Raw genomic sequence first — 25,713 nt, forward strand, 5'->3', positions numbered from 1 at the left:
TTGGAAGAATCATCCAAAATATTTTGAACCTTGCAATACACTTTGATCTACTTAAGCCAATTATCCAATTTTTCAACATCCAATTCACCATTATATATAGGCAAATCAAACTTTGGATCAAGCTTTAACAAGGATTTCTGCATAGAATGTTTCTTTTTAGAAGAATTAGATAGAGAAGAAGAAGATGATGAAGAAGATGAAGAGGATGGAGATGAAGGTTCAGGAGGGTCACTACCATTTCCTACTCCTTTTCCTTTTCCATCTTTTGCTGAGGATTTAACTTCTTCTTTCTTCTTAGCCTTATCCGCCTTTCTTAATTTTCATTCATGTCTCTCTTGGAGAAGAATGTTGACCAAAGCCTTTAATTCCACAAAAGCTCTTTGGAATGCTTCTACATCAAACTCAAGAACATGTTGTTCAGATTCCATCTCCGATTGAGGAAAAATCCTTCTTTTTCCAATTTTTGGATTAAACTCTTCAAGTTCACCTTCTCCTTGCTTCAACTTCAACCTGGTTAACATTCACCACCTGCAATTTCTCGGCAAGAATAGGCTCTGATACCAAACTTGATCTATAAACTAGGATTTACAATTTTTTAACTTAATCCAAATTACATATTTAATTCTTGATCTAGGCAGTAATTGCGTGGTTTTGTATCTTAAACCGTTGAAATTACAAGAAGATTTATGGTTTAAACACTCAAAATTAACAATGTGTTTAATAACATAAAATCAAGAACATAACTTTAAAAAGTGAGAGAAATAAGAAAGAGATAGAAAAGATGCAAACAATTTGATAACAGAGTTGATCGGGTTAGGACTATGTCTCCGGTTCCACTTCTCAGTTTGGGGACCACTTTATTAATATTGCCAGGAAAAACACACCTTCCTACAACATCCAAGCTTCAACCTTTACAATTTCTCTCTCTTTTGCACTTGAAAATAATAACTTCATGCTTACAATAATCTCTCACCTAAAAACTCTCTCAAGAATTACAAAACTTTACCCCAAGAGAAAAATTTCCTTCCAAGCTAATTGTTCATCTCTTCTAAATCCCCTCCTTTTATACATGAAATTTAGCCAAAAATGGGCTAAAACAATTAACCAACATAATCCCCTATTTTGATTACATAAATTCTAATCTCCCCCTTTACCAATTTATAGTTGTGAGTTTACTCCATGAATAGGGGTTTGTTTTAACAAATGACCTTATTTAAATAAGGTTGGGTAGATTTTTTTATGGATACATATCAACTCTTCCTCTAAAATTACATATGCCATAAATAACCTATTGGTTGACCTTAATTTTAGGAGGGTAATGGTTGGGAGTTCAAATCCCATTATCCCTTTTCTTAAATTTGAATTAAATAACTATTTAAATTTGAATTTGAACTTTTTCCCTCTTTTTAAGATTTTTTTGATGTCATGCTTGTTAGAGTTATTAGATATTTTCTAATTAACTCTAGTTGCTTAAGCTAAACTTTAGGCATCTAATAATTAATTTCTTTTATTAATTATTTTGATGCAACCTAGGTTAGACCTTTTTTAGGGTTTTGATCTCCTTTATAAGGATGATCTCTTATTGTAAACTTAACTTGAGAATTCACTTTTGATAATAGCAATCTACTTTTTGCTCATCAAGAATGTCTCATCTATGGATTTGGCAATTCTTGCCTCCATAGTTTTTTGCCTCTCTCTCTTCTGTAATAGGTGTTTGCATGCAGGTGTTTCTTGGGAGCTGTGGGGTTGATCTTTCATCAACTTCTACATGGTATCAGAGCTCCAGATCTTCATGCCCCTATTTTGTTCGTTAGAGAATTGGCATCGGATCTGACATTGGTTTTCAAATTTGATGTTTTCAACGTTTTTTATTGTATCTAGGGGGTCACTGATTTTTGAGGCACTTTGAGCAAAAATGGACATCACCGTTGAGCTTTGAGCACTAAAAAACCCCCATTTGCATATAAAATACGCCTTGTTTAGACACTGTTGAAATTTGAGGCAAATTTTTTCCACCCAGTGCATTTTGACCTGGGCACAAAAATTGAGGCATCAAATTTTTTGTTCTGCAGAAGATTTGGATTTTTTGCAGCCTTCTTTTATGGCATCCGGTGTGTCTAATCAGCTACTTGTGTTTTTTTGAAGATGCCAGTGAGCATTTGATTGAGAGCAATCCATTTTAGTGGAAAGTGTGCATGCCTTATGTGCGGGTGTCTTTGGTGCCTGCATTTTTGGGAAAATCCTCTCTTTTTTTCATCTCAGGGAGCCTCTGTTCACATGCATGCCTATTAAGTGCTTTGGTTCATGGGACCCCACATCCGCAAAATTCACGCTCATTCATAGTGCAGTTTTCCTGCACTTCCAGCGAGTTTTTAAGCCACGCGGGCATCTTTGTCCTTGCAAAACTTCCATGCTTTTGCATGTAACTCTAACCTTTTGGCCAGCTATGGGAAAAGCATGCCATTGAGTGCATGATAAGTGGCGGTTTAGCCCTAAAGTCAGCGTGATTTTTGGAATTTTTTGTATTCCTCTAAATCAGCGGGAGCTCATTTTTTGGCATCAATAGTTATTTTTCTGCGATCTTCCACCGTTGGTCATCTCTCAACAACCCCATTAGTGCCTTGTTCAATGCGTTATTTATGGGTGTCCTTGCAAGGCTGGTAGACTGTATCTTGGGCATGATCAATGGTTCTTCTTCTTTGGGACCTACAGATCTTCCACGTTAATCCTTTTTGTCTGTCTCTGGCTCCCGCACTCAAGCTTCAATTCTTTGCATGAGTATTTGAAGTGTATGTTTTTTGACATCTTTTATGGGAAAAGTGAAAGTTCCAGCCAATTTTTTTGGCATTTGCCTCCACGTGATTTATTGGTGAGTTTTTTTGGTTGGCATTTTTATGGGATTTGACAAGCAGTTTGGAGTGCGCTAAAGACCCCTGCTCAGCGGTTTGATTGGGAGGCCCATGTTTGCGCATCCATTTTGGAGGGAACACTTTTTATGAGGTGGATCCTTGGAATGATCGACGTCCTCTCTGGTGGAACTACTGTTGGAGAACAATTTTAGCGGCATTTTCCATGCCTTGGCGGTTTTCTGGAGTTTCTTGCATGCCCAATCAGCAAGCTTGAGTGCCGAACTCGATGTATTTTGCCTCCAACGACTTCACAATTGTTTCCAGTGGCTCTTTGTTCCACGTAACTTATGCATACCATTTCAACACTCTTTTCTAGGAAAAATTTTAGGCGGACTTTAATGGTGTACTTGTGATGTTGATTTTTTTGTCATTTGTTGACAAATCTTTTTAAAAACACATGTTGTTTTGGCCACCAGTTTTTAATCCGGCACCGGCCCTTTGTTCGGCTTTTGTTTCCGGTGGTTGAATTTTTTGTTTCAACAGGGGTCATTTTATGGCATTTTTTTCCTTGATGGCCATTTGAATGTCAACTTTGGGCTCGTCACCTGCTGATATTAGCACTGCATCACTACTCTTGTCACCTCCTCGGCCTCTATTTGAACCTACCTTTGCTTTTTTGCTCATATCTTGGGCAAACGGACTCCGTTTTTTGCAAACGAGATATTGCTAGAAAGCTGGTTCCGAGCCCGTCATAGTGGTATAGTTAGTTTTCAGTTTTAATGCAATTTTTATAGCTTTTTCTACTGTCAAAGTCAGTGGTATAGTTTTTCACTCTGGGAGGCATTTCTTCAGCATCCGATCTTCGATTTGAGAATTCTTTATATCGTTGGAAAGGTCTTTCTAACCTCTTTTCAGTGATGCTGGTTGTTTTTCTAGATTCTACTCCAGGCACATTCTATTTAGTCTTCTGCACTTTTGCATTCTGATGGATAACTTGGTTGTTTCAGGTCTGAGGATCAATTTCTTTGCTTTAGATGATTCGTCATGACTTGTACTATCTACTGTATTAGTCTTATGTCTCTTTTGATCTATTTAGCCATCATTTGTATGCATTATTGCAAATGCACTGAGATAAAGTGCCATACTACATCTGTATTTTCATTTCAGTTGTTTGCCTTTTGATTCGAGTAGTGTCATCTGAGGACACTCATACAGATTATTGTATTCTTGGGATTCATTATATCTTGTGCCTTATTGTACATGCACTACTTTGATAAAGTGCCATAGGGGGTTGATTTTTTTGCCTTTGTTTGCCATCTTCCTTTGTCTATTGAGTTTCCCTTCCGTGACATTAGCCTCATGACGTGTCTGAGATTGATCACCTCAGTACACACACATGTACTATTTTGTGCATCTTGATCATGTTTCCTTGACATGCAGTTCTTTTGGCCCACTTTTCAGGTGCTTGTCACCTCACCCTTGTCTGCATTAGGGGGGGTTCTTCTGTTGTTTCTCATGCTTCCTTGGTTCGATTGATCAACTCTTCAGGCTTTGGTGTTTCATGCCATCTGTATCTTCGAGTTTAGTTGTTTGCCTTTGTGTGCCTCCTGATTCGATGCAGATTATAGTCTTCTCTACCTGGTCAGCTTCTATATTAGTGGAGGTCTTTCAGATCAGCAGTTACTTTTGATAGAGCTTTACAGCTTCTACATGCTTCAGTGGTGTTCTACATGATCATCTTTGTTCCTATCTTCTGGGACATTCCCTAGTTTGGAGGCTTCTTTAGTCCTTCACTAGTTTATTTCAGCATGTTTTCCATCTCTTTTTGGAGTAGGGTTTTTCCCATGTGGTTTTCTCTATTTCTCCTCTTTTCAGAGATTTGGTTGTGCTTGGGTACCTCATCAGGCTTTGTTTGCCGGGACCCATTTCTACTTTCAGCAGTAGTTTCTAGGTTTTTAGCTACTCCCTAAGTTTATCTCAAGGGGGGGTGTTAGAGTTATTAGATATTTTCTAATTAACTCTAGTTGCTTAAGCTAAACTTTAGGCATCTAATAATTAATTTCTTTTATTAATTATTTTGATGCAACCTAGGTTAGACCTTTTTTAGGGTTTTGATCTACTTTATAAGGATGATCTCTTATTGTAAACTTAACTTGAGAATTCACTTTTGATAATAGCAATCTACTTTTTGCTCATCAAGAATGTCTCATCTATGGATCTGGCAATTCTTGCCTCCATAGTTTTTTGCCTCTCTCTCTTCTATAATAGGTGTTTGCATGCAGGTGTTTCTTGGGAGCTGTGGGGTTGATCTTTCATCAACTTCTACAATGCTAACATCATCAAAATCCACAATTTTATCTTAACTTCAAACTATTATAACTTTCACATTTGATCTTCATTTTCGATGAAATGAATGTCATTGAAAAGCTCTCATCAGGCTCTTCATTTTGAAATCCATTGTTGACAACTTTTGAGATAGCCTAATTTCACCCTTTATCTAGCCCTCTAGTCTACTTGTTGACCTAAACTTTGACCGAGAATAACTTTTGCATATGAGCTCCTTTTTTTCCTATTCAAGTTGTATCGGATTCTATTCTCTAAACTCTTTCTAGTAATACTAAATTTAAAAAATTATCAGACTATGCATCTATGTATACATACATGTATCTATGTATGTATCCATGTATGCATACATATATATGTATGTATGCATGCATACATCCTTACATACATGTATCTATGTATGTATGCATGCATGCATATGGATAGATGGATGCATGCATGCATACATCCATACATCCATGCATACATAGACATGCATGCATAGATATATCTATGCATGCATAGACATAAATACATAGATATGTATGCATGTCTGCATACATTCATACATGTATGCATACATGTCATACATAGATACATGCATGCATGCATAGACATATCTATGCATGATATCCATGCATACATGTATGCATGCATCCATCCATACATACATGTATCTATGTATACATACATATTGCATACATAGATATATGTATGTATGGATGCATGCATGCATGTATGTATGTATACATATATGTATCTATGTATGTATACATGTATGCATACATATATATGTATGCATGCATGCATGCATACATAGATACATACATGTATCTATGTTTACATACATATTGCATAAATAAATATATGTATGTATGAATGCATGCATGCATACATATATGTATGGATATATGTATGGATGCATGCATGCATGTATGTATACATACATGTATCTATGTGTGTATACATGTATGCATACATATATATGTATGTATGTATCTATGAATACATACATACATATATCTATGTATGCAATATGTATGTATACATAGATACATGTATGTATGTATTCATAGATACATACATACATATATATGTATGCATTCATGGATGGGTGATATGTATGCATACATACATACATATATTCACCTTCTTTTTTCATGGGCTTCTATTGGTGGTGAACTCCATCCTTTGTCAGAGCGTATGTGTTTGCATGTCCATCATGTGTTGTATGTCTATCAAACTGCCATGGTCTAACCAACAATAGATGACAAGCATCCATCAAAATAACATCACAAAGAACTTCATCATAGTAACTCCCAATTTTGAATTTTACTAAACATTGTTCACTTACCAGGACCTTATGATCATCTTTCACCCAAGCAATCCGATAGGGCTGAGGATGTCTCTCCCTCTTGAGCTTCAACTTAGAGACCATGTCCTCTATTACCAAGTCATCTGTGCTACCACCATCAATGATCACGTCACAACATTTATCCTCAAACTTGCATCTAGTATGGAAAAAACTCCTTCGTTGTCCTAGTTCAATCTCACCACTTAGTAGGACCCTTTCATTCACCAAGGTCTCTCCTCTTTTTGCATCCTCAGAATGTGATGATTGTGCATTCTCATCCACATGAGCAACCCTAGCTTGGCCCTCAGCTCTCCTATCTGTCCTTCCTTGTCATTGAGGGCATTCAAAGACATGATGAACTTCTTCATTACAATGGAAATAGGTACCATGAAAGCCTCCTCTTCCTTTTCCACATCATCTACCTCTTCCTCTCTAATTTTCAAAGTCTTGATCATAGGAGCAGTTAAAATCTTTGTTCCTCTGGTTTCTGCTAGTACCCACATCTTTATTTTTCTTTTGGGTTTCATTTCAGCCTCTAGATGACCTACCACTACCCCTTCCTCCTTGACCGCACCCTCTTTGTCTTCCTTCAAACCTTTTATTCAGCTTCTCTTCACCTCGTAGGAAAAACTGGTATGCCTCTTCAACATTGGTCATTCTTACAAGACTTAGTTCCTCTTGGATGCTAGGTCGCAACCCACTGATATAACGAGCAACCTTCTACTTATTTTCTTCTACATGCCTTGCTCTAATCAAAAGTTGATAAAAATCCTATGTATATTCTTGGACTGATCTTCCTATTTGCTTTAATCCATGCATCTTCTTGAACAAATCAAGCTTGTAGTCCACAAGAATGAACTGCTTCTTCAATTTGTCCACCATGCGATCTCACCTTGTGATCTTCTCCTTTCCTCTTCTGTTTCTTTCCAATTAAACCTCTTGCCACCAGATTTTGGAATGGCCTTTCAATTTGGCCTTTGCAAACTTAACCCTATCTAGGTCCTTGATATACTCATACTCAAAGTATTCTTCCAGTTCATTGATCCAATCAATCAACTCATCTAGTTTTAGATTTCCTAAAAATATACTCACTTCAATTGTAGGTCTTTTCCCAAACTTAGTAATGACACTAAAAAGCCTTTCCTCTGCCTAATTCAAAACTTCCCTATCAAATTCCCCTTTTGGTCCCATTTCTTCTTCTTCATTGTCATCCTCACTATCATCACTTGCGGCAACATTGGCTCCTCTACGGAGCTCCTCTTGCAATGCTTGTACCTGCCTTTGGAGGGCTCTAACCTCTTTAAGATTAATAGCTCTGGCCCTTTTTCCATGCTCTTTTCATGGAGGCATCTTCTAACTCAAACCCACAACCACACAGTCCTAGTGAAAACTACCTCACAGTCGGCACTTTGTCTACACACTCAGTAAAATCGGCTCTAATACCACTTGATGGAGACATGACCCAAGCACAGAATGGACACAATAGAAAAGGGAAAATTTTATTAACTAGGAAAATAAGCTAGTACATATAGTATAGAGAAAATAAACTTTAGAACATGCTCTAAGGGCTTACAATAACATAAATTTGGAGATAATTTCTCCTTTTAGTACCTCCTCTCAAACTTCACTCCGAACTGCTTTTTACAATGCTAGAAATCTCCTTAAATAGACCCTCAAGGGTTAAGGACTAGGAATACATTCTAGAAAGTGCTAGTAGGCATCTGCCGACCAAATAGAAGGCTCTAGAAGCTACATTAGAAGTCGACAAAAATCTAAAAGAATCCAGAAATAGTAATCAAACTTTTGGGAGGCATAACTTTTGAACTGTATCTCTGATTGACGAATCGTTTACATTTTTGAAAAGCTCTCAAACTGCTCTATAGCCATATGTACTAGCTTTGCTCATCCCCCATTTTTTGGCTATTTTTGAGCTCATTTAATGCCCCTAACTTGACTTTAAAGCATTCTTAGGAGGTCTCCAAAACTTGAAAAATTGTAATAACTTTCAAACCGTGGGGCCTTTTGACCTGATTCTTTTTCTAGAATGCTCTAAATTACAATTACATTCATCTAGTCAATTCACACCTTCTAGTTTACTCAAAATGATGACCCAATTACATACTCTTATTTTTTTTTAGATTTACACATATTCCAAGGTGTCCAAATACTCTATCTTAGAACACTGATAGTGGAATTGTGAGAGTTGGAACCTTTATTTGACTCAAATGAGTATCCAAAAATAAAAACACATGAAACAGAAACTAAGTCTAAGTACATTTTTTTTTGGGGTGACAGAAGATTTCCCTTATAACTCTGGATGCTCCTGCATCATGTATCTATGGATGTATGCATGTATATATAGATGCATACATGTATCTATGCATCTATGCATGCATGTATGCTATGTATGTATGTATGCATGGATACATACATACATACATACATACATATACGTATGTATGATGCATGCATGTGTGTGTGTCAATGCATACATACATACTTGCATACATGTATGTATGTATGTATACATATATACACATCCATACATACATGTATGCATACACACATATAATTATGTATGATGCATGCATGCATGCATGTGTGTATCAATACATACATGTATGTATGTATGTATGTATGTATGTGTATGTATGTATGCATACATGTATGTATACATGCATGCATACATACATATATGTATGCAATATACATGTATGTATGTATGTATGTATGTATGTGTATGTATGTATGCATGCATGTATGGATGCATGCATGCATACGTACATATACGTATATAAGATGCATGCATACATACATACATATACATATACATACATATACATATACATATTCATATACATATATGTATGCATACATACATATATCTATGCATATGCATGCATACATATACATATACGTATATACATATCTATGTATGCATACATGTAAACATACATGGATATATGGATGTACGGATGAATCCATCCATACATGCATGCATGGATGCATACATACATCCATGCATCTATGTATACATACATACATACATAAATACATGTATGTATGGATGTATGCATGCATGCATTTATACATGTATACATACATAGATACATGTATGTATACAGAGATGCATGCATGCATATGCAATATGTATGTTGATGATGGGCCACACCACCTGTGCCAACTCACAACCAAGATCACAAAGGGATGGAGACAAGAGAGATGACAAAATGCTTCATAAAAATTTCATTAATACTTGAAATTCATTATAATATCTTCCAAATGAAAGGACTCCAAATTCTTACAATATAAGAGATATTTTCTCTCTAAGAGCTTCTACAAGAAATTACATCTGAAGAGCTTCTACTTGAAGAGCTTGATTACAAATGAAGATAAGCCTTCCTTAAATAGGCACTTACCACCCAAGGCATGATTTATCCACAACATTCTAGAGTATCCACAACCTTCTACAATATCCACAATCTTCTAGAATTTTTAACTAAATGCAACTAAGCACTCAACAAATATTAAAGACATGATTTAAGGATCTTTCCACAAACTTCTAAGATGCCACCTACACACATCAATTAATGGAATGACAACTATTTTTATTATTTTCTATTTATGCCACCCATGCCAATGTTGTCGTAGGTGATGACAGTGAGGATAACAATGAAGAAGAAGAAATGAGATCAGAAGGGGAATTTGATGGGGAAGTTCTGAATCAGCTAGAGGAAAGGCTTTTTAGGGCCATTACTAAGTTTGAGAAAAGAACTACAATTGAAGTGGGTATATTTTCAGAAAATCTAAAACCAGATGAATTGATCGATTGGATCAATGAACTGGAAGAATACTTTGAGTATGAGGATATTAGAGACCTAGATAGGGTTAAATTTGCAAAGGCCAAACTAAAAGGCCATGCCAAAATCTGGTGGCAAGAGCTTCAATTGGAAAGAAATAGAAGAAGAAAGGAGAAGATCACAAGGTGGGATCACATGGTGGAAAAATTGAAGAAGCAATTCATTCTTGTGGACTACGAACTTGATTTGTTCAAGAAGATGTATGGATTAAAGCAAGTAGGAAGATCAGTCCAAGAATATAAAAAGAAGTTTTATTGGCTTTTGATTAGAGCAGGGCATGTAGAAACAAATAAGGAGAAGGTCACTCATTATATTAGTGGGTTGTGACCTAGCATCTAGGAGGAATTAAGCCTGGTAAGAATGACCAGCGTTGAAGAGGCATACCAGTTTTTCCTATGAGTTGAAGAGAAGTTGAATAAAAGGTTTGAAGGAAGACAAAGAGGGTGCAGTCAAGGAGGAAGGGGTAGTGGTAGGTCATTTGGAGGCTGAAATGAAACCCAAAAGAAAAATGAAGATGTGGGTACCAGAAAAAATTAGAGGAACGAGGGTTTTAACCACTCCCATGATCAAGACTTTGGAAATCAGAGAGGAAGAGGAAGAGGATGTGGAAAAGGAAGATGAGGCTTTTTTGGTACCTATTTCTATTGTAATGAAGAAGGTCATCGTGCCTTTGAATGCCCTCAACGACAAGGAAGGATAGATAGGAGAGCTAAGAGCCAAGCTAGGGTTCCTCATGTGGATGAGGATGCACAATCATCACATTCAGAGGATGCATGCATAGATATATCTATATATGTATGCAATGTATACATAGATATATGTATATATCTATGTATATATACATATTGCATATGCATGCATGCATCTATGTATACATACATATATAAATGTATGTATACATGTATGCATACATGCTTGCATACATCCATACACATACATAAATACATAAATAGATATATCTATGTATACATTGTATACATACATAGATATTCATGCATGCATACATACATATATATATCTATGTATACATTGCATATGCATAGATATGCATGCATACATACATACATACATATATATATATATATATATATATATATATATATATATATATATATATATATATATATATATATCTATGGATACGTGCATGCATGCATAGATATATCTATGTATGTATGCAATGTATACATAGATATATGTATGTATGGATGCATGATTACATAGATGTATCTATGTATACATACATGTATGAATCCATCCATCCATACATACATGTATCTATCCATGCATGCATACTCTTATTTTTTTTGAAATTTACACGTATCTCAAAGTATCCAAATACTCTATCCTAGAACACTGATAGTGAAACTGTGAGAATTGTAACCTTTATTTGACCCAAATGGATATCCAAAAATGAAAACACATGAAACAGAAACTAAGTCTAAGTACTTTTTTTTTTGGTGACACAGGATTGCCCTTATACCTCTGGATGCTCCTGCATCATGTATCTATGGATGTATGCATGTATACATAGATGCATACATGTATCTATGCATCTATGCATGCATGCATACATATATCTATGCATGCATACTATGTATGTATGTATGCATACATACATATACGTATGTATGATGCATGCATGCATGTGTGTGTCAATACATACATACATACATGCATCCATGTATGTATGTATGTATGTGTATGTATGTATGCATGCATGTATGTATACATGCATGCATGCATACATACATACATATATATATATATATATATATATATATATATATACATATGCATGCATACATACATATACATGTACATATTCATATACATATATGTATGCATGCATGGATACATACATATACATATATATGATGCATGCATACATACATACATATACATATGCATGCATACATGTATACATACATGGATACATGGATGTACGAATGCATCCATCCATCCATGCATGTATGGAGGCATCCATACATCCATGCATCTATGTATACATGTATACATAAATAAATACATGTATGTATGGATGTATGCATGCATGCATGCATTCATGTATACATACATACATACATGTATGTATACATTGATGAGTGCATGCATGCATGCATATGCAATATGTATGTATACATAGATATATACATATATCTGTGCATACATTGCATACATACATAGATATATCTATGCATGCGTGCATATATATATATATATATATGTATGTATATGTATATATATATTTATGTATGCATGTGTGCATATCTATAGATGTATGCAATATATACATAGATATATGTATGTATGCAATATATACCTATATGTATGTATGGATGCATAGATACATACATACATGTATACACGTATATATCTTGTGTGTATGCATGCAACTATGCATGTATGGATGCATACATCCATACATGTATGTATTTATGTAGATGCATACATATATATGAATGCATGTATGCATACATACATACATATATCTATGTATATTTGCAATGTATACATAGATATATGCATGTATGGATGCATGCATAAGCATGCATGCATCCATACACACATATATATATATATATGCATCCATTGGATATGCATAGATATGCATGCATGCATACATTCATATATATAACTATGTATACATGCATGCATTCATAGATATATCTATGTATGTATGCAATGTATACATAGATATATGTATGTATGGATGCATGGCTACATAGATGTATTTATGTATACATGTATGCATGCATCCATCCATACATACATGTATCTATCCATGCATGCATACATACATACATGTATACATGTATATATCTTGTATGTATGCATGCATATGCATGCATGCATCTATGCATACATGCATACATACATAGATGCATATGTATCTATGTATATATCTTGTATGTATGCATATGCATGTATGCATGCATGTACATATGACTCCATGCATATGCATGCATCCATACATACATGTATCTATCCAAGCATGCATACATCCATGCATACATACACACATGTATACATGTATATATCTTATATGTATGCATATGTATGTATGACTCCATGCATATGCATGCATCCATACATACATGTATCTATCCAAGCATGCATAGATGCATGCATGTATGTATGCATATTCATGTATGCATCCATGCATGCATACATACATACATGTATACATTTATATATCTTATATGTATGCATATCCATGTATGCATGCATACATAAATCCATGCATCTATCCATGCATGCATGCATGTGTGGATGCATGCATGGATACATACATATACATATATATGATGCATGCATACATACATACATATACATATACATATGCATGCATACATACATATACATATACATATTCATATACATATATGTATGCATGCATGTATACATACATGGATACATGGATGTACGAATGCATCCATCCATCCATGCATGTATGGAGGCATCCATACATCCATGCATCTATGTATACATGTATACATACATAAATACATGTATGTATGGATGTATGCATGCATGCATGCATTCATGTATACATACATACATACATGTATGTATACATCGATAAGTGCATGCATGCATGTATATATATATATATATATATATATATATGTATGCATGCATGCATGCATATCTATGGATGTATGCAATATATACATAGATATATGTATGTATGCAATATATACATATATATATATATATATATGTATGTATGAATGCATAGATACATACATACATCTATACACGTATATATCTTGTGTGTATGCATGCAACTATGCATGCATGGATGCATACATCCATACATGTATGTATTTATGTAGATGCATACATATATATGAATGCATGTATGCATCCATACATACATATATCTATGTATACATTGAATGTATACATAGATATATCTATGTATATTTGCAATGTATACATAGATATATGCATGTATGGATGCATGCTTAAGCATGCATGCATCCATACACACATATATATATGCATCCATTGCATATGCATAGATATGCATGCATGCATACATTCATATATATAACTATGTATACATGCATGCATGCATAGATATATCTATGTATGTATGCAATGTATACATAGATATATGTATGTATGGATGCATGGCTACATAGATGTATTTATGTATACATGTATGCATGCATCCATCCATACATACATGTATCTATCCATGCATGCATACATGCATGCATACATACATACATGTATACATGTATATATCTTGTATGTATGCATGCATCTATGCATGCATGCATACATACATAGATGCATATGCATCTATGTATATATCTTGTATGTATGCATATGCATGTATGCATGCATGTACATATGACTCCATGCATATGCATCCATCCATACATACATGTATCTATCCAAGCATGCATACATCCATGCATACATACACACATGTATACATGTATATATCTTGTATGTATGCATATGTATGTATGAATCCATGCATATGCATGCGTCCATGCATACATGTATCTATGTATGTATACATGTATGCATGCATCCATCCATACATACATGTATCTATCCAAGCATGCATAGATGCATGCATGTATGTATGCATCCATGCATGTATTTGCATACATCCATGCATGCATACATGTATATATCTTGTATGTATGCATATCCATGTATGCATGCATACATAAATCCATGCATCTATCCATGCATGCATGTATGTATATATACATATGCATGTATGCATGCATCTATGCATGCATGCATGCATCTATGCATGCATGCATGCATACATACATAAATGCATGCACGTATGTATGCATCCATACATATGCATGCATGTATTTGCATACATCCATGCATACATATGCATGTATGCATGGATGCATCTATGCATACATGCATACATACATAGATGCATGCATGTACGTATGACTCCATGCATATGCATGCATCCATACATACATGTATCTATCCAAGCATGCATACATGCATGCATGTATGTATGCATGGATGCATGCATACATACATACATGTTGATGTAGGAGCATCAAGAGGTATAATGGCAATCCTATGTCACCCAAAAAGATGTACTTAGACTTAGTTTACGTTTCATATGTTTTCATTTTTGGACATCCATTTGGGTCAAATAAAGGTTCCAACTCTCATAGTTCCACTATCAATGTGCTAGTAAATTTTAAAAAAATAAGACTATGTAATTTCGCCATCATTTTGGTAAACTAGAAGGTGTGAATTGGCCAGATGAATATAATTGTGATTTAGAGCATTTCAGAAGAAGAATCAGGTCAAAAGGCCCCACGGTTTGAAAGTTATTGCAATTTTTTGGCTTTTGGAGACGTCCTCAGAATGCTTCAAAGTCAAGTTAGGAGCATTAAATGACCTCAAAAATGGCCAAAAAATTGGGGAGGAGAAAAGCTCATCCATACGGCTATAGAGAACTTTGAGAGCTTTTCGAAAATGTAAACGGTTTGTCAATCGGAGCTACGGTTCAAAAGTTATGCCTCCTAGAAGTTCGGTTACCGTTTTTGGATTCTTCTAGATTTGCGTCAACTTCTAACGCAGTTTCTAGAGCCTTCTATTTGGTCAGTGGATGCCTACTAGCACTTTCTAGAATGTAGTCCTAGTCCTTAACCCTCTGGGGTCTATTTAAGGAGATTCTGGGCTTTGTAAAAGGCAGTTTGGAGTGGAGTTTGAGAGGAGGTTCTGAAAGGATAAATTATCTCCACATTTATGCTATTGTAAGCCCTTAAGGCATGTTTTGAAGTTTATTTTCTCTGTATTGAATGTACTAGCTTATTTTTCAGTTAATACAATTTTTTTTTGTTGGTGTGTCCATTCTATTCTTGGGTTGTGTCCCCATCACATGTATACATGTATATATATTTTATGTATGCATATGTATGTATGACTCCATGCATATGCATGCATCCATACATACATGTATCTATGTATGTATACATGTATGCATGCATCCATCCATACATACAAGTATCTATCCAAGCATGCATAAATGTATGTATGTATGTATGCATATGCATGTATGCATGCATCTATCCATGCATGCACGTTTGCATGCATGGATGCATACATCCATGCATGCATACATACATACATGTATACATGTATATATCTTGTATGTATGCATATGCATGTATGCATGCATCTATCAGTGCATGCATGCATACATACATAGATGCATGCATGTATGTATCCATCCATGCCTATGCATGCATGTATTTGCATACATCCATGCATGCATGCATACATACATGTATACATGTATATATCTTGTGTGTATGCATATGCATGTATGCATGCATCTGCATCCATGTATCCATGCATGCATACATACAAGATCTATACATGTGTACATGTATATATGTATGTATGCATCCATGTATGTCCATGGATGCATCCATGCATACATACATCCATGAATCTATGTATGCATACATCTATCCATGAATGCATGAATGCATGCATACATGCATACATACATGGATGCATGCATGTATGTATGCATCCATGCATATGCATGGATGCATGCATGCACATACATGGATGCATACATACATATATACATGTATACATGTATATATCTTGTATGTATGCATGCATCTATCCATGAATGAATGGTTGGATGCATGCATCTACATTAATGCATGCATCCATGCATACATGCATATATACATAGATGCATGTAGGTATTTATGCATCCATGCATATGCATGCATGCATGGATGCATCCATGCATATGCATGCATGGATGGATGCATACATCCATGCATGTATCTATGTCATACATAGATATATGTATATATGGATGCATGCATATGCATGGATGCATACATACATGCATGCATCTATGTATACATACATAGATACATGTATGTATGGATGCATGCATGCTTGCATCCATACATATATGTAGCCATGCATCCAAATATACATATATCTATGTATGCATTGCATACATACATAGATATATCTATGCATGCATGCATGTATACATAGATATATATATATATATATATGTATGTATGGATGCATGCATATATATATATATATATATGCATGTATGTATGTATGTATGCATGCAGGCATATCTATCCATATGCAATGTATACATAGATATATGTATGCATGGATGGATGCATGCATGCATGCATCCATACATACATATATTTATGTATACATTGCATCTATACATAGATATATCTATGCATGCATGCATACATACATATGCAGTCATGCATCCAGACATACATATATCTATGTATACATTGCATACATACATAGATATATCTATGCATGCATGCATCCATACATACATACATATATCTATGCATGCATGCATCCATACATACATATATCTATGCATGCATGCATGTTTATATATATATATAAGCCCTCGCCCTGACCCATCGTAGCATAGTGATACATTACTACTATTTTTGTTATTCGCAACTCGAGATGTCGAGACATTATCTGATGCTTAGAACATATTTTATTATTTCATGTTGTGTGATGTTATTTTCAGATATATTTGATGATTGTCATTTAATGATCTTGTATATGTATGTTGACAAAATCAGTAAAATTGAGATTTGATTCAAGATATTTCAATGGTTAAGAATTATGTAGGATGAAGAAACTCTTATTTGATGCATGTTTTAATTTATGAAAATTTTTGATACATATACGTTTATATACATATGATTTTTATGACTACTGATGTGTGCAATGAGTGTGCAGATATTTAGCCGAGAAACCCTACGGAGGAACAAAACTGATCTCTATGTGCTAAAATTTGGAAACCCTATTGTCCATAATTATGCTCTTTCGATGTCACTTGACACTCATTAAATGTTTATGTGCTTAATTTGCTAGTTAGAGTTGTTAGATAGACCTATTTTATTCCTAGATTTTATTTTGTCTCTAACCTCTTTCCTAAGGCCTTTAACATGTTTTTATTCTAACCTAAGGGTATGGGTATGGGTTAGGGGTCTTTTCCAACCCCTAAGCCCCTAGCTTTGACTTTTGAGGGCACTCAAAAAGTCCCTTTTTGCCTTTGTGCAAAAATTGCAAGTGGTTGTCATGAGTTGTCTTACCCCACCTCCTTTTTAGGGTTTAACTATGGTGTAGGTTGTGTTAGGAGTTTCTAGAGTGGCTAAGTGGGTGGAGATAGTTATTTCTCTTTTTGGGTGGTTGAGTTGGAGGCTTATTAGAGGCCTTCCTTTGTTTAGTGGTTTGGTTACCCAATCTCTACTTTAGAGAGGATTTCTTGAAGCTTGAAGGAAGGAGGGATACTCTACTCAAATTGGTTCATTGCCATTACCTCTTTGTGAAGGTAGGAAACTCCCATTTTCTCTTATTTAGTGTTTATGATTGGTTTCATGTTCTTGTTACCTTGTTATTGTTTTACTGTTGTATGGTTGTGGGTATGTTGGGAAGTTTTGTAAACCTTGTTATTTTGGTTGTTTTCCTTTCTTGTTATGTTTGAAATTTTGAGTTTTCTTGCATGGGTGTTTTGGTATTACTCACCCTAGGAGAGGGCAGAAGTGACCAATTTTGGGAGAGGTCTGTTTAGTTGGACTCCAACTTGTGTAGAGTCTCTTCTCAGGATGAGAAGAGGGATAAAGGGTAGGGTGTTATGGGCCCCTACCCATCAGCACAAGCCTGGTATGAGTATGGCAAGTTTAAATGGAAGAATGAAAGTTCTTGGTTATTGGCCCCGATTGGGCATCTGAATTGGTGTTGTGCTTGACTTCTCCAGTTGGAAGAATCCACCTCTCCCTAGTCTTGATTCACTATGAATCTTATTGTGTAAACCATGTATGATTATGCATGCCTGATGTTCTTTTGGTTCTTGAAATGAGATTTAGAAGACATTACAAACTCCTTGATTTTGATCATGAAGAAAATTTGATAAAATTATTGAAAATTGGGATTGAGATCCTATTGTAAATTATATTGTTTAAACCTTACTATATATGGCAACGAAGCCGGGTTTTCTTCCTGATTCTTTCCCGGCTGAGCCTTGAATCAGGTTGATAATAAAATAAGTGATTGAGTAAATTTACTTCTCTTAAAATTTTTGTATTCTATGTTGTCATATGAATGTGTATCAAAGATAAGATGCAACAATGATGTTCAATTATACATGAATCAATTTGTGATGTATGGTGATGCCTCTATTCATATGGACTGTAGAGAGAGATGTTGCTAATCCATGTAAATGTATGGTGTCTTTATCAAGTTTGAAATGATTTAGTTCATGGTTGATTGTGTTGAAAATAAATTTGCAAGAACATGTAGGAAGAATTATGTCAAGAGATCCAAGCTAAAATTGAAACATGATAGAGAAATAACTTTGTGTATTTTGATACTCCTTTCAAAAGGAATGGAGCATTATCATTTTGATCTCTTATTTTCTCAATTTCCTTAAGACTAGTTTAGTCATTATGTTGATTCATCAGTTTTATTAGATAGTTAAATGAATACGTAGATGGTTATTTCATATAATATGGTTTCATTGAAATGCATGACCATTTGAGGTTCATGGAAACAATAAACTAAGAAATTTATAAGAGAATGCATACACCTATTGTGGTAATATAGTTGCAAAAGAAAAATATACATTGAGTTTCAAGAGAGAGAGAGAGAGAGAGAGAGAGAGAGAGTAGACAAATTATCAAATAATCCACCTATAGGATGCTGGAGTTTGTATGAGAGAATGTAATAATTCTTGTTTTGGAGCAGAGAATATTCTTTTAAATATCCTCTTTTGAAACATATGTTAAGGCTTGTAAAATTAATTTAGAATAATAATGATATTAGAAATGGTGTAAACATAATTTTAAACTAATATAATAATATCTTAGTATCATATCCCTCACCAAATTAACTTTGCTTTAACTCCTCCTTAGTTGGCGCCAACTCTTGAAATGGGCTTGGAAAAGTTTTAAATTAATCAATGCATTAATTTTGCTCAGGGTGACATCACCCTATTTCCCCTCCATAGAATTTCGTAGGTTGTCTTGTCCATGGATTGATTTCCCTTGGCATGACACTGTGTAACTTTACCTTTTTAATTCTTCCCATACCTTTTATCCCCCTTCCTAGGCATCAGTGTTGTGGTTGGAAAACAGTTTGGATCTTTAAACAATGTCAATACTATTAATGAGATTTGACCCCTTGAAGTCTCCCATGAAATTTGCAACCCAAAAGGGACCATGTGGATTGGAGGAAAGTAGTTTCAAGTGGCCTTTAAGCTGGTACAAGTTTATTGTTTAAAAACTCATCCATCTTTCCCTCTTAGGCGCCTATTTCTTGGGTTCTGCGTGTCCTTAGGAAGGTTGGGGGGGACAGAACTGCAAGTAGGCAGGCTTGGCCAGCGCTTGGGCAGCGTGCAGGCCTTTTTAAATGCATGGCTTAGCTTGAGTGTTGGGGTGTGTTGGATAGGGTGTAGATGTTTAGGTGGGAAAAAGTCTTTGTGTTTTGGGGTCAAGTTAGAAAGATAGGTGTTAGGTTGTGTTTATTTTAGTTAGTCAATTTTGTTTGTTTAGTGTTAATTATTTTAGTCATAAGTTTGTTGTTAGTATAGATTAGTGTTGGTTTGTAGTAAGTGTTAGTTATGTGTCTATATAATTTACAATTGTGTTTTATTTTATGTTTAATTTAGCTTGGGGTTGTTTGTTAGTTTATTTTATTTAAATTGTAAGTTATTTTGGATTTTAGCATATGATAGTTTTAAGTTAAATTAATTTAATATTAAGTTTTTTTTTGAAGTAAAATAGTATTAGTGTTAAAGTTATGATATGTTAGTTAGTTTTCTTTTTATGGTGTTTGTTTAATAGTATTGTTAGTAAAGAGGGTTAGTTTATTTTAGTAATTAGTTTAATGTATCAAAGTTTAAAGTTAATAAATTTGATATACATAAGTTCAGTTTTAATTCTAGTTAAGCTAATTTTCCTTAAAGTGATCTTTTCTTAAATATCGGTAAATTTGTAAATCAGCAATTGTCAAAGAGATTTATAGTTGTTTTTGATTTAGATACCTTTCAATTAATCTAAATCTCAAATACATTACATTTTCATTTAAATAATTGTTTCTTATTGTTGAAAGTAAATGTAGGACATGAGTTTATCAATATCAATCTTATAACAAAAGTTTCAAATTTTAAATAATGTAATCGTCCTCATGTGTATAATCTTAAAACGTAATGTACAGATACTGTACTAAGACTTTTATCAAACCATTTCCAACTTAGGACATGGGTCATTATTGTTTCTAAAATTTCAAAAAAAAAAATTGTGTGTTTTTGCCTACATGTTTTTGGGCATGACAATATATATATATATATACATTGTAGTGCCTCTCCCATTTGACTTCTATAAGTCATCTTGATGGATGCAACCTTGTTGATCTTTTGTTGTGATGGATCATGATTGTGACACTGAGTGGTCTACACCATCGAGGTGTATAGAAAAATTAAATTATTAAAAAAAAAAAAAATTAAAAAAAAAAAAGGGGAAAAAAAAAAAAAAATTTGTGGAGGAGAGAGAAAGTGACGAAAATGGAAGGAAAATAATTAAAAATAGAAAATAGGAAAAGTGGAGAAAAGAGGAATCTCTATTTTCAAGGTGCATAGGTGGTGTAAATAGAAAAATAATAAAAATAGTTCTTATTCCATTAATCGAGGTGTGTAGGTGGCATCTTAGAAGTTTGAGAAAATTTCCTTAAATCATGCATTTAATATTTGTTGTGATCCACAAAAGAAATGTAATTTTCTAATTGGGCCACATAGTGGTGCTTAGTTGTATTTAGGTGGAAATTCTAGAAGGTTGTAGATATTGTAGAAGGTTGTGGAGATTCTAGAATGTTGTGGATAAATCATGCCTTGGGTGGTAAGTGCCTATTTAAGAAAGGCCTATTATCATTTGTAATCAAGTTCAAGAAGTTCAAGGAATGGAAGCTCTTCTAAAGGAAGTTGGAGAAATGGAAGCTCTTCTAATGGAAGTTCGAGAAATAGAAGTTCTTAAATTGTAAGCTCTTCAAATGTAATCTCTTCTAGTGGATTTCAAGTATTAATGGATGCTTTATGAAGCATTTTTTTTTTTCATCTCTCTATCTCCATCTTGTTGCATTTTTGGTTGTGAGTTGGTATGGGTGGTGTGGCCCGTCATCAGTGGTATTAGAGCAGGAGTTCCTGAGAGTGCGAACAGATCGCCGAACGTGAGGCAGTTTGCACCAAGACCTTGAGTTGGTTGAAGTTTGTCAAGAAGTTCTTGATTGTGTAGATAGATCGCCGACTGTGAGGCAGTTTGCACAAGGTTCTTGTGTTGCATGAGATTTGTCTTCTAAAAACTTGATTATGGAGAAGAGAAAGAAGAAGATGAATTTTGTGATTGGATGGATTCTGAGGATTCCTCGACTTGAGAAATTTAGAGCAAGAAATCAACAATCATTGCTAGTTGATTTGCAAAAGCAAGTGAATGAATTAGAAGCTGAGTTGCGGAAACAAAGAGCATGTCACCAGAAAAGAGATGTTGATAATTCCTTGGATGTGGAAAAGAAAGATGATCCAGTGGAACAGCAAGTAGATGAAGAGGAAATCATTTGCGAACCTAAAGTTGAAGAAGATGAAAGACAAGAGGAAGAGCATGAAGATGGCAAGATTTATGAACCTGAAATAGAGCAAGATGATTTGAAGATTGCAACAATGGAGGAAGAATATAGTGCCTTCATTGGAGATCAAGCAGGTGGAGTAGTTACGTGCATTGTTGACGACATAAAAGAGGCAAGTGAAAATGAAGATGTCAAACAGGTAAATTCTTATGAATCATGGGATGTTGTCTATGATATGAGTTTAAAAGATATTGATGATTTTTTGCATGAGGATCTTGTTAGTCATGTGTGGTATGCAAAGGAAGATTGGTATGGTGTTGCTGGATTTATTACAGTTGTGATTAATTCAACAAGATTGAATGAGGATGAGATTTATGCTTGGATAGAGTTCATTGCAAAGGAGAAATTTCAGCATCGGATACTTGTTCCAGCTATGTGTTGGAGGAAGAGGAAAAAAATTATGTCAAAAATGGCTACTTCATTTTGTGACTCCATACTCACAAAATTTTTCCTACCATGGGAGTCGGATGCAGGAGCATCATGCATCAGCAAAAAACATAAAATGTTAAAGATTTGCATGTTGGTTTTCTTGTCCCTATTGAGGTAGAAGCTTGTGGTGAAGATGAAGATGGTTCTATATCTTTCTTTTGACATCAAAGTGTGGGACACACTTTTCTATCTACCAGGGGAGTCTGATGCCGGAGCATCTTGCATGGAAAAATTAAATTATTAAAAAAAAAAAAAAAAAAAAAAGAGAGAAAAAAAAGGGGAAAAAAAAAAGAAAAAAAATTTGTGGAGGAGAGAGAAAGTGACGAAAATGGAAGGAAAATAATTAAAAATAGAAAATAGGAAAAGTGGAGAAAAGAGGAATCTCTATTTTCAAGGTGCATAGGTGGCGTAAATAGAAAAATAATAAAAATAGTTGTTATTCCATTAATCGAGGTGTGTAGGTGGCATCTTAGAAGTTTGAGAAAATTTCCTTAAATCATGCATTTAATATTTGTTGTGATCCACAAAAGAAATGTAATTTTCTAATTGGGCCACATAGTGGTGCTTAGTTGTATTTAGGTGGAAATTCTAGAAGGTTGTAGATATTGTAGAAGGTTGTGGAGATTCTAGAATGTTGTGGATAAATCATGCCTTGGGTGGTAAGTGCCTATTTAAGAAAGGCCTATTATCATTTGTAATCAAGTTCAAGAAGTTCAAGGAATGGAAGCTCTTCTAAAGGAAGTTGGAGAAATGGAAGCTCTTCTAATGGAAGTTCGAGAAATAGAAGTTCTTGAATTGTAAGCTCTTCAAATGTAATCTCTTCTAGTGGATTTCAAGTATTAATGGATGCTTTATGAAGCATTTTTTTTTTTCATCTCTCTATCTCCATCTTGTTGCATTTTTGGTTGTGAGTTGGTACGGGTGGTGTGGTGCTCCTGCATCATACCTCTGATTATATTATGTGATGGATTTAATGCTATGGTTATTTACTTCATTCCTGCGTTGTTATGCTTTATGCAAACGTGAGTGATGTAAATAGATTATTTTAATTAAATAAATTGTTAAATTAGGTGATTTAATGCATTTATTATTTCAGCTATGTTATTATATGCAATTGCACTTGATCATGTTGTTTAGTGTGTAGGATTTATATCCCTGGCAGTGGCACATGGAGTTAGTGATTCAACCTTTACTATTTTACCAATATCACTCTTATATGGTCAATGTATCCTTTATTAAATGTTTAAATTAAACCTTTTGGTGATTATTAAATCCAAACTCATTTGCATTATGTGATTAGACCAGTGACCGTGTCTGTGCATTTGTGTGGAGGCTGAGAACTAGTGTTCCCCTCCATTTCTTTATGTTAGTTCTACCTGGTTGGGTAGGTATGTACATTTCCCTATTTTTTGAGATGAGGGTTTGGGATTTTACATCATTATGCTGGCTATTTTTGCATACGGTGTCTGATTCCATTTATTTTTGGACTTTTGGGATTTTTGTGCCCAAAGGCCAAATGGGTTTTAATTTTGCAATTTTTCCAAAATTTGAGGTTTTTACCTCGTTTTGCATGTTGCCCTATGTTCTCAAGTTTTCTTAGCACAATGTGGGTCGTAGACATTGATGATCCATTTGGATATCAGTCAGACCACTTTTGCACTTTTATGTTGCTTTAGGATGCATGTTGCATCCATACTCTAGATATTGTGTTCGGTTGAGTGATTTTATACTTATTATGATTTCTTTTGGACCTTTTTTTTGTTTCATGGACATTGAGATTTGTGTAGAATCCATACTTTTGGATTGAGGCTCATGGAATGAGTTTATGAACCTTTGTTGATGGGCACACCACCCAAGCACAGAATGGACACAACAGGAAAGAGAAATTTTATTAACTTTGTAAATAAGCTAATACATCCAGTACAGAGAAAATAGACTTCAAAACATGCCCTATGGGCTTACAATAGCATAAATCTGGAGATAATTTCTCTTTTCAGTACCTCCTCTCAAAATCCACTCCGAATTGTCTTTTACAATGCTAGAGATGTCCTTAAATAGACCTCAGAGGGTTAAGGACTAGGAATACATTCTCGAAAGTGCTAGTAGGCATCCACCGACCAAGTAGAAGGCTCTAGAACCCGCGTTAGAAGTTGGTCCAAATCTAGAAGAATCCAAAAATGGT

The sequence above is a fragment of the Cupressus sempervirens genome, chromosome 6 (assembly GCF_028749045.1).
Source record: "Cupressus sempervirens isolate cs-2001-9-10 chromosome 6, ASM2874904v1, whole genome shotgun sequence".
NCBI classification, from domain to species: domain Eukaryota; kingdom Viridiplantae; phylum Streptophyta; class Pinopsida; order Cupressales; family Cupressaceae; genus Cupressus; species Cupressus sempervirens.